General features: G+C 54.0%; 1 protein-coding gene across 7 annotated transcripts in view; it reads right to left on the bottom strand.

The window, feature by feature from the left end:
• The window catches only part of EPS8 (EGFR pathway substrate 8, signaling adaptor), a 245155-nt gene extending 233350 nt beyond the window's left edge, over nt 1-11805 (bottom strand). For 2 of the 7 annotated variants that reach the window (XM_073650597.1, XM_073650599.1), the window contains exon 1: nt 11612-11804. The gene's annotated coding sequence lies outside the window, so the exon portion shown is untranslated. Of the gene's footprint in view, nt 1-2224; nt 2452-7319; nt 7448-11611 lie in introns of those variants that run through there. The other 5 variants (XM_073650592.1, XM_073650600.1, XM_073650596.1 and 2 more) reach the window with 5 other exon arrangements.
• Nucleotides 11806-12244: the final 439 nt, after the last annotated feature.

The raw sequence follows: 12244 nt of genomic DNA, 5'->3' as shown, positions 1-12244 counted from the left end.
CAGGATTGGGGGGCGGCAGGATCGAGGAGCACGTTCAGGTTAGAATAGAGGAGCAGGACTGGGGGGGGAGCAGGATCAAGGAGCAGGATTGGGGGCGGCAGGATCGAGGAGCACGTTCAGGTTAGAATAGAGGAGCAGGACTGGGGGGCGGCAGGATCGAGGAGCATGTTCAGGTTAGAATAGAGGAGCAGGATTGGGGGCGGCAGGATCGAGGAGCACGTTCGGATTAGAATAGAGGAGCAGGATTGGGGGGCGGCAGGATCGAGGAGCACGTTCAGGTTAGAATAGAGGAACAGGACTGGGGGGGGAGCAGGATCAAGGAGCAGGATTGTGGCGGCAGGATCGAGGAGCACGTTCAGGTTAGAATAGTGGAGCAGGACTGGGGGCGGCAGGATCGAGGAGCACGTTTAGGTTAGAATAGAGGAGCAGGATTGGGGGCGGCAGGATCGAGGAGCACGTTCAGGTTAGAATAGAGGAGCAGGATTGGGGGCGGCAGGATCGAGGAGCACGTTCAGGTTAGAACAGAGGAGCAGGATTGGGGGACGCAGGATCGAGGAGCACGTTCAGGTTAGAATAGAGGAGCAGGATTGGGGGCGGCAGGATCGAGGAGCACGTTCGGATTAGAATAGAGGAGCAGGATTGGGGGCATCAGGATCGAGGAGCACGTTCAGGTTAGAATAGAGGAGCAGGATTGGGGGCGGCAGGATCGAGGAGCACGTTCAGGTTAGAATAGAGGAGCAGGATTGGGGGCGGCAGGATCGAGGAGCACGTTCGGATTAGAATAGAGGAGACGGACGGACAGGGGGGGCGGCAGGATCGAGGAGCATGTTCAGGTTAGAATAGAGGAGCAGGACTGGGGGGGGGGAACAGGATCGAGGAGCACATTCATGTTAGAATATAGGAGCAGGACTGGGGGGGGGGGGGGGACAGGATTGAGGAGCACGTTCAGGTTAGAATAGAGGAGACGGACGGACGGACGGGGGGGGCGGCAGGATCGAGGAGCACGTTCGGATTAGAATAGAGGAGCAGGACTGGGGGCGGCAGGATCGAGAAGCACGTTCGGATTAGAATAGAGGAGCAGGACTGGGGGGGGGAGCAGGATCGAGAAGCATGTTCGGATTAGAATAGAGGAGCAGGACTGGGGGGGGAGCAGGATTGAGGAGCACGTTCGGATTAGAATGGAGGAGCAGTAGGATCAAGGAGCAGGAGCGGAGGCAAGGCCTCGGTGTGTTATGATCACAATCACTGAATGGCCGCATGGGACAGATGGCGGATCAGCGCACATCGGTCTGGGCACTGAATCGCGCACTACAAGGCTATCAAGCCCTAGACTGAGGCAAGAAGGAAGAAAAATGTGCACCACAACTACCTATAAATAAGTGCATTTCTGCACTGGAAGCAGAGAAAAGCATCAGAAGGGCACTGTGCCAGGGAGGGCGGCATGCGCCAGCCTCCTGTAGTCTCAGGTATCCTTGGGATGCAACCCTGCGGCCTGGCATGCCAGTAATCTGGCAAATCCTGGGCACAAGCTCAGCCGTGACCCAAGTATAAGGCGTCCCTGCCATGGACGGCACCAATAGGCTGTGCCCGTGTCGCCCTTCTGGTGGATAGTGGGAGGAGGCCTCTCCGTCCTCGCCGCGGCCTCACAGCTGAGACCCGTGCCCTTTGTACTCTGTGAATGTTTGGTTTCCTGTATTATTATTATTACCCTGGGTGTCCCGGAGAGGCCAGCGAGGTGCGTCATGACAAGACATACATGAAATGCCTCCCTGGGGCGGGTTCACACACCGCGTTTTTATTGCACCTTTTGTGAATTGATGGCGACCGTACACAGATTTCTGTGGAGTTTTGGGCTCAAGATCCAAGTGTCACCTTATATTAATATTAGAGACGCACAGACAATATGGGCAAAATATAGTCCACATTTACTATGGAGCCACAAGAGGCCACATGGCTCCTCACACTGATCTCCTATCCATGGTCCCCAACCACGAAGGGTCCACACCATCCAGAACGGCCAATTACAGGATCAGCCAGGCCTGCCATGAAGGGGGCACTTAGTTTCTGTGATGCCCTGTCAGTAACAGTAAGGAGCATCTGGTGGGGGCACATACTTCAGTCTGACCATATAAACACACCAGGACTATGGTCCCAGGTTTTAGACTTAAAGCTCCGATCTCGAAATAGCAGCTAAAGTTTACAGAACACAAGTCAGAAACCTCACCGTCAGCCCCCCGAAGCGTCCCTGGCGTAGAAGCCACCCTCCACCGCCGTGCAACCACCGAAAAAAAGTCAGAAACCTCACCGTCAGCCCCCCGAAGCGTCCCAGGCGTAGAAGCCACCCTCCACCGCCGTGCAACCACCGAAGATAGAAAGTGTCACAACGGGAAGAGGTGGAACAGGGACCAAGGAATTTATGACCCATCCTGCGTAAGAGCTGGGACACCACCCGCACATAGAGTGCACGTAACCCACCCCCAGAGATTGCACACAGAGGAGCCACCAGCAGAGGGCGCAGCTCTAACACTGGATCAGATGACGGTTGTCCGGCAGCTCCGCACCGAGCCGGGGCTCCTGCACATCGGCTTGTTTTGCTGCAAATTTAAAGCGCAGGTGTCAGCAGGATTGTGCTCAGTAACCACATACACTGTCAGGTGAGTGACATTACACTGATTAATATGATACCTGGTGATGAAATCCGTCCTGTGGTTCTTGTGTAATCTGTACTTTCATTTTGGAGATAATATGTTCATGCTGTGGGGGCGCTCTATCTGGTGCTTCGGGGCGGCCTGCGGGGGGGCGCTCTATCTGGTGCTCTGATTACATATCCATCTGTATGTTCCTATGACAGCTCACTGATCGGTCACTGACCTGCCTCTTAAGACCTAGCCCCGCACTACTAGATGCATTATGTAAAATAGGAGGCCGGTCAGTGACCAATCAGTGAGCGGTCATAGGAGCATAGAGATGAATATGTAAGCAGAGCACCAGATAGAGCGCCCCTCACAGGTCGCCCCGGAGCACGAGCATATCATTATCTCCAAACTGAAATTTAAGATTACACAAGAACCACAGGATGGATTTCATCACCAGGTATCATATTAATCAGTGCAATGTCGCCCACCTGACAGTGGATGCGGTTACTGAGCACAATCCTGCTGACAGCTGCACTTTAACATTCTCCGGCTCCACAATGGCCGAGACGTGAGGGGAGGCACCTGCCGATTCTGCGGCTCCACAATGGCCGGGATGTGCGGCGAGGCACCTGCCGATTCTGCGGCTCCACAATGGCCCGGATGTGCGGCGAGGCACCTGCCGATTCTGCGGCTCCACAATGGCCAGGATGTGCGGCGAGGCACCTGACGATTCTGGGGCTCCACAATGGCCCGGATGTGCTGCGAGGCAACTGCCGCTTCTGCGCCTCCACAATGGCCCGGATGTGCTGCGAGGCAACTGCCGATTCTGCGCCTCCACAATGGCCCGGATGTGCTGCGAGGCAACTGCCGATTCTGCGCCTCCACAATGGCCCGGATGTGCTGCGAGGCAACTGCCGATTCTGCGCCTCCACAATGGCCCGGATGTGCTGCGAGGCAACTGCCGATTCTGCGCCTCCACAATGGCCCGGATGTGCTGCGAGGCAACTGCCGATTCTGCGCCTCCACAATGGCCCGGATGTGCTGCGAGGCAACTGCCGATTCTGCGCCTCCACAATGGCCCGGATGTGCTGCGAGGCAACTGCCGATTCTGCGCCTCCACAATGGCCCGGATGTGCTGCGAGGCACCTGCCGATTCTGTGGCTCCACAATGGCCGGGATGTGTGGCGAGGCACCTGACGATTCTGCGGCTCCACAATGGCCGGGATGTGTGGCGAGGCACCTGCCGACGATCGGTGCGTTTCACCGTTTTCCTGACGTCATCACCTTCATGTCCCACAGAATGAATCACATTTGCCACCGCCGCTGCACAGCCAGAAGGGGCAATATTTGGTGACATCTATAGAGCAGCTGAACCTGCGGATGTGAAGCCCATAGTGACCCGTCCTGGGCTCTCATTCTGGTCACCCTCAGCAGCCATATTTGCTCTCTTGGATTTCTCTAGACAGGAACAGGTCGAGTTTGGAGGCTCCTCTTGTGGGAACGACATAAGACGAGACCTGTGCCGAAAATCAAGGACTTGTGACTTCAAAACTTAACCTGCTCTAAACAAATGGGACCAAGCAGTGATACATAACCCGATGAGCCAAATGAGAGTCATCCTCTCCTCACTACAATGCCCCAACTGGGGATACTCAGATCAAACATCGGCCGAACTGCTTCTCACACATATGGGGCTCGGCAGGTCGAGGTGGTCCTTGCCCTCCTGGTAACAAACAGACCTGTGCAACATCCGTATGAAAGAGAAGGACCAGAGGCTGTATCTCCGGACGAGTCGGCACCCGGAGGAGGCTGCTGGACATCATGGGTGACCGTCTCGGACTCTCACACAGAGAGGACTCAACTGGTGTCACTTTTCCAGGAACTACGAAATGCAGACTGATGGTGGCAGCCACCATAGAGAAGATCTACACGAGTGAGGAACTATCAGCAATCTATGAATTGAGCCAACTGATGACAATTGTCTGGAAAGTGAAAGACCAAAGAAACGACCTTCACCTTATGCCACCGACCACGTGTGAAGTGGAAGGGCCAAAATGACGGCATCAGAGTAAGGACTGCGCAGCCACCAATCAGCCTCCCTCCATATAAATGATCATCTGAGGTCTGCTCTTTATGCCAAACACGGGACAGATCTGCACCAGATTCAGTCCTGGAGAGCTGAAGCCGGTTAAAACTTTCCAAAGTCCCCGATTTACCTGCCGCTCTCTTCAGATTGCAAAAAGACGGAATAAGAGAGTAAATAATAAAGTGAATCACTTCAGGGCGTCACTGGGGAGACGAGACATCTCTGTCCACGACCCAGACACAGCGGCCTCACAAACCGGTAAAGAACCAAAACTGTACCGGTGTCCTAAACATGGCCGCCCTCACATCACCAGGGGAGCGCGGACCACAGGACTCTCACGTCAGGTATGTGGGAGCAGGACAAGGCTGCTCCCAGCACCCACAGGGACACATGTAGCCCCCCGCACACAGAGGTGTAACGCACATATAGACACACACGTAGCCCCCCACACACAGAGGTGTAACGCACATCTAGACACACACGTAGCGCCCCCCCCCCCACACATGCAGCCTACAGGCTCACATGCGTACACACCCACACACTCATAACACATGTGCACACACACACAGGCACAGTCCACATACACACGCAGCACCTACACGCTATAGGAAAGACGGGTAGGACGAGGTTAAATCCTAGCACTACAGGTCCTGGGGGGTACAAAGACCCAGGAGAGGCAAAACCCAGGTTCAAGTTGTACATCTGACACCATTGTCTGCTGGAGGTGTAGGACCCCATTGTCCATAGGTCTCAGAACCGATGGGCTTCTCAATAGCTTGACGCTTCTCATTTTTGCACATCCTGAGTGCAGTGCCGGACCTCATCTTGGTGAGGGACATCAGTCGTGCCAAGTGACCATGAACGATGTGACAGTGACTGGACTCAGGGAGTTTGGTGACCCTGGTAAGGAATACACTTCTGGATGTGCTAATCCCTGGGAAAAGGGTGGGGGTAAGAGATATCCATGAAGGCACCAAGAACTATCCCATGACCCAGGTCAACATATGCATAGAGTGACGTTCCAAGTTCCATCAAGTAGGAATTGTCGAGGACTTATAGCAATTGTTATCGGACAAGATTTTCCATTGTACTGGGACTTATTGGATAAATCTGTAGCACCCAGTAGTCCGCTATGCCACCAGTAGTCCGCTATGGTAACCAGTGAATTTGCTTTTACTGTAATTGCTGAAGGAGGTTGAAGAAGCCAATACCCCTGACTTGGAGAAGTCCCAAGACAACTTTGGGGCTGCCCAGCTCAGGAACCTAACAGTAGAAAGTACTCTGGGAAATGTAAGTGTGTTAAATGGGGTTCCCCAGGAGACGATAATCGGTTTCTGCAAAAGGCCAGACCTATGATCTGTTGTGTCGAAGGACCAAAGTGAGGAGCCAGGTGAAAGAGCGCCTCTTAAGGGCCCAAAAGGAAAAATCCAAGGGGTATAATCAGTTGACTCGAGTGAGACATTTTAGGCCTGGGGATTGGATACTCGTGTTAGTGCCCACAGGGGACAGCAAGTTCCTTACTAAGAGGCAGGGACCCGATAGGGTGGTAGAAAAGGTGGGAGAGGTCAACTATAAAGTACACCAACAAGGGAAAAGGAAGGCCTTTCCTATATATTTGGCAACCTGCTAAAACCCTGGACAGATAGGGACCTGCTCGAAACCCCTTTCTTGTTGGCATAGAAGCAGACAGTGTGGGTGCCACATTCCTAAAAACAGCACGAAAAATAGGAGCAGGTTCTAACAGTTACTGGGTCATTTCCATGTCGTCAAGCATGAGCCTCCTACTCGTGTCAAGTTAAAGCCCTGTAGGATTTGTGAGGCCCACCGCGAGATGAGGTCAGGCCCCCACATACACACTGTGCCTTTGGGCAGATGGGGGGGGGGGGTTATATAGGAAAGCCAGGTAGGACGGGGTAAAATCCTAGCACTGCCCTTGCTGATTAGGGTTACCTGGATAGCCATGACTAGAACCAGGCCATGTGTCCACTCTGCTCAGCTTCCCCTGGCTGACGGAGCAGTGAATTTATGTTTGAGCTGAAGAGAGAGAGACAAGCCAGAATCTCTCCGAGTAGAGTCCGCACAGGACGTGTCAGGGATTAGATCCAATGATCACAGAGATCACAGACCGGGGGTCACTCAGAACCACCCGCTGTGTTTTTTTGAGATTATAGCTCTCTGCTTCCCCCTATCATCCGGACAATTACACGACTGGCTGATGATCAACGGAGGAGGCCGCAGGCTGTTCCCACTAATTAGTTTTCAGAAAACTAACAGTGAGCGTATAGCATATACACCTCCGAAATCCAACACATGGAATATATGTATATACCCCTGTACGATCACTGCTAACTACAGACTACTCGCTGCCACCACCAGTCGGGTTTTAAAATACAGGCTGACTGGACGACTGATGGGTAGCGTATATGGCTTTGAGGCGAGGGGCGATTACAGAACAAAAGGAACAGAACTATAACATTTTATATTTAACCCAAAGAGAGGAAGCGTTTATGAAAAATTTACAAAAGATTTTACAAAGGGGATAAAACAATACAGCATATACAGTTAAAGAAATAAAAGGGATAAACAGAAGAACTTACTATACCGATCGCACAGACAACTCAGTTTAGCTGAAGGAGAACGATTGGCCGTTACGTGAAAGGGGTTCCTGCATACACGAACAATGTATCTCTACGCAAACCCAGATCATAATTCGACTGGATCTTTTATCAGCCCGCGAGTCCCACCCACACACTTCCCCGTGATGACCTCACATGGGCCGGGTTGTGGGCTGGTCTCAGCCCTTGATGATTTTATGAAATCCCCAACTTATGCGATAACTTCACTCTGGATGATCGCAGAAGTTGGAGATTGATGACATTTTTTTTTATCGGGATGTTATCTTTACTAAGAAAGCAAGCATGGCATAGTTGTCAGTTATTTGGTCACTGTAGTTTTATGGCTCATGGGCAGGTGCCACAGATATGAAACAATATGCATATTCTTCCCCACCTTGCCCTGGCGATGAAAATGTATATCCCATCCCCACCAGGTTTATAGAAACTCTAATATATTTTCTTTCGGTTCATTCTTTAGTGTCCAGCAAATATGCGTGGATGAAAGGAATGTGAACCTAGGAAGGACAATAGCTATTTTTAAGGAGTGTGAGATATTCCCTTTTATCCTTAACAAGCCATGTGCTATCTATTCAATCTGTACTCTTTGTCTATAGGCAATACACATCCTGGTTCAGTCACCTGGCACATATGTTATAGTGTCATTCACTAGACTTTCGGCTCTTGCATGTTAATTAAGCTGGTTCACTATTCAATTTCCTACATCTAAGTGTCAGCTCAGATTGCAAATGGCAGAGGGAAGGAGAGAGAGGGCTAACTCACGCACAGCCCCCCCACACACAGACAAGTCAGAGTTAAATGGGGGGTACCGGGAGGAATGAGAGGTGGGACACAGTCTGTGCTACAGTAGTTTCTTTCCTCATCTCCATACCTGCTCCTTGCCATCTTTGTAGTTTTGCCGCCTTCAATCTGAATCTACAATGTGCACATTCCAGTAAGAACAAGGAAAACCACTGCATGAACGTTTGACGGATACTGGATCCCCGAGTGTAGCCATAATTACTAAATGTATAATTCAACGTCAAAATCTCAGACCTCCAAGGCAGGATGGACAATAACGGTGAGCAGGTGTCAGCCACGATGGCAAGAACGGCAGAGTCAAACTCGTCCACCATTTACAGGTGTGGAAAGCATCGCAGGAACCCACAGTCTCTGCCACGTATTGGGCAGCGGGCAAGTCTGACCCCAATTGTGAAGAACCGGGGGTCTTCCGTGGGAGTAACGCTACTCAGACAACACAGGGTGAGGGTAACACAGCGTGGCAATACTTTACTGACCCACAAAGCGGACAATAAACACACAGAATAGTCCCAGCAAATACCCAAGATGGTGCAACTTTACACAGTCTCACCCTTCCTCCTCCGCCTGCCTGGGATAGAACAGCTGCGACTTTGGAGACTTCTAGGGCCGACTAATTCAACCAGTGGCCCCCACAATTGGCCCCCACAGAGAGAAGGTAGCGGCAAGCTTAAGAAGCTAGCAGTCCATCGAAGTACAAGGCCAGGAGAACCGAGGGTCCCACCCTGGCCTCTCCGAGAGTTTCCAAGGGACCAGATGATCGGCTGGTTCCAATCTGGCTTCCCTGAATGTCTCCATGGGTTCCAGGCGACAGGTGGGTCCCACCTGGCAACCCCAAACATATTCATGGGGCCAGGTGACTTCATCGTCCCAACCTGGTCTCCCCAAATGTACCCATGTCTCTCTGATGGTCAATGGAGCAGATCCGTATCCTTCCAGTCAGGGCCGGTACCCTCAGGCTGGAATCATGTTGAATCCAAATCTGTGTCTCTTTGGTTAAAGCCATGCCACAAGCTACTCTCCTGAAGAGTGTGTCTGATCTTTGATTCTCCGTGTCAAGTCTGCCTGCTACAGATACAGAGGCCTTGTTCCTTAAATATTAACAAGTGCCCTTTCAAGTACACATACACAGGTTAAGGGTTAGGGATGATATTATTCCACAGGGCTCAGGTCTCATTGTTTGAGCATTTAATCAATTTACATAGTTGGTATAGTAGGGGGCTTATGTAAATAAACATCTAGCTGACTTTAGTACAATATGCAATTAGCATAGTAACAAACATCTTTGTTTCACGACCAAGAGAAGACAACAATCTGGGTTATACAAATACTGGTCTGTCCTTCTTGACAAGCCAAAGAAAAAACACACATTCATAAGTCACAATTTCGCCTGGCTTAACAAATCTATACGTCTGGCTGATTAAGATAAGAAGCTGTTTCGTCACATCAATCTACTGCGGCTCAGAGACATTTCAGTCTCTGATCACATCACTGACACACTGTAACGAAGCAGCTTTCAGTACAGAAGAAAGAGTCCATAATGAGAGGAGCCAATCTACTGTGATAACCCAGCAGAGGCGCTAGGCAGATCAGTGCCCCACACAGGGGACCCCACCACAGAGAGAGATGACCACCAAAACCTGAGTCACCCCAATAAATGAAAAATTATTTATGCAAACACCAAAGTGTGACCACGACAGTGACGGACTTGGGTGCCAAGGGCCCACCAGTGACAGACTCCAGGGCCCCACTTTTCACCTACATGCAAATGTGACTTTCTTCTCATTCACAAAATTCTATAGTAATAAATTGGGTAAATTGTTCCATGAATAAGACGCCGCCATATTCTGTACGCAGGGAATCATGTATATAGAGCCAAGTGCTGGTCATATAAGCGGGTGGGGCCCACCGGAGGATTCTCCTGCTCTCCGATGGGCCAGTCCGAGCCTGCCAACAGTGACAGGACGTCAGACACCAACTACAAAACTCTGGACCAACACAGGAAGGTAAGGACGGACGGACAGGTGAGGGGCGGCCCGCACGGACAGACCGACAGGTGAGCGGCGGCCCGCACGCACGGACGGACCGACAGGTGAGCGGCGGCCGCGCGTACGGACGGACGGACCGACAGGTGAGCGGCGCCCACGCGTACGGACGGACGGACCGACAGGTGAGCGGCGCCCACGCGTACGGACGGACGGACGGACCGACAGGTGAGCGGCGCCCGCGCGTACGGACGGACGGACGGACCGACAGACCGACCGACAGGTGAGCGGCGGCCCAAGCGTATGGATGGATGGATGGATGGATGGATGGATGGATGGATGGATGGATGGATGGACCGACAGGTGAGCGGCGGCCCGCGCGGACGGACCGACCGACCGACAGGTGAGCGGCGGCCCGCGCGGACGGACCGACCGACAGGTGAGCGGCGGCCCGCGCGGACGGACCGACCGACAGGTGAGCGGCGGCCCGCGCGGACGGACCGACCGACAGGTGAGCGGCGGCCCGCGCGGACGGACCGACCGACCGACCGACAGGTGAGCGGCGGCCCGCGCGGACGGACCGACCGACCGACCGACCGACCGACAGGTAAGCGGCGGCCCGCGCGGACGGACCGACCGACCGACCGACAGGTGAGCGGCGGCCCGCGCGGACGGACCGACCGACCGACCGACCGACAGGTGAGCGGCGGCCCGCGCAGACGGACGGACGGACCGAGAGGTGAGCGGCGGCCCGCGCGGACGGACGGACGGACCGAGAGGTGAGCGGCGGCCCGCGCGGACGGACGGACGGACGGACCGAGAGGTGAGCGGCGGCCCGCGCGGACGGACGGACCGAGAGGTGAGCGGCGGCCCGCGCGGACGGACGGACGGACGGACCGAGAGGTGAGCGGCGGCCCGCGCGGACGGACGGACGGACCGAGAGGTGAGCGGCGGCCCGCGCGGACGGACGGACCGAGAGGTGAGCGGCGGCCCGCGCGGACGGACGGACGGACGGACGGACCGAGAGGTGAGCGGCGGCCCGCGCGGACGGACGGACGGACCGACCGACCGACCGACCGAGAGGTGAGCGGCGGCCCGCGCGGACGGACGGACCGACCGAGAGGTGAGCGGCGGCCCGCGCGGACGGACGGCCGGACGGACCGACCGACCGAGAGGTGAGGGGCGGTGGGAGGATAATGGGGTCACACCAGTACATTCCTGAGTGGGACTTTTTGTGACTTGCCGCAGGTCCCGTGGACGCAGAGACCCCCGTCCCCCATGATGCAGCAGCTGCATACAACCACCTGTGCTATGAGCCTCAGACTGATGGCCGCAGGCAGCTGGTGCCGGTGTGAACAGAGCCCAGGCCGAGCAGCCGGAGGACGCGACACGACGGCGACAGAAAATCACATAACGGAGGAAAATGGCAACCAGCACCGGCGACACCGTACACATAGGCCGCACCGTACTCACCGGAAGCACCGAACTCACAAGCCGCCGCCGATCCGCGCGATGCTGCTGCTGCTCCCTGCTCCCCGGAGCCGCAATTAATCATTAATACAGAGCAGGAGTCCGGGGGAGGAGAGAGAGGAGCAGAATTAACCTGTTACTGGCTGCAGAGCGGCATCACTGCACAGCTGATCACCACAACTACAGAGTGATCACAGCCAGATCACCACAACTACAGAGAGATCACAGCCAGATCACCACAACTACAGAGTGATCACAGCCAGATCACCACAACTACAGAGTGATCACAGCCAGATCACCACAACTACAGAGCGATCACAGCCAGATCACCACAACTACAGAGTGATCACAGCCAGATCACCACAACTACAGAGTGATCACAGCCAGATCACCACAACTACAGAATGATCACAGCCAGATCACCACAACTACAGAGTGATCACAGCCAGATCACCACAACTACAGAATGATCACAGCCAGATCACCACAACTACAGAGTGATCACAGCCAGATCACCACAACTACAGAGTGATCACAGCCAGATCACCACAACTACAGAGCGATCACAGCCAGATCACCACAACTACAGAGTGATCACAGCCAGATCACCACAACTACAGAGAGATCACAGCCAGA

The sequence above is a fragment of the Phyllobates terribilis genome, unplaced genomic scaffold, assembly GCF_046119375.1.
Source record: "Phyllobates terribilis strain yellow unplaced genomic scaffold, ASM4611937v1 Scaffold_10__3_contigs__length_209671492, whole genome shotgun sequence".
NCBI lineage: Eukaryota > Metazoa > Chordata > Amphibia > Anura > Dendrobatidae > Phyllobates > Phyllobates terribilis.
Note: the sequence above shows the minus strand (reverse complement) of the source record. Positions and strands in the feature narration are given on the sequence as shown.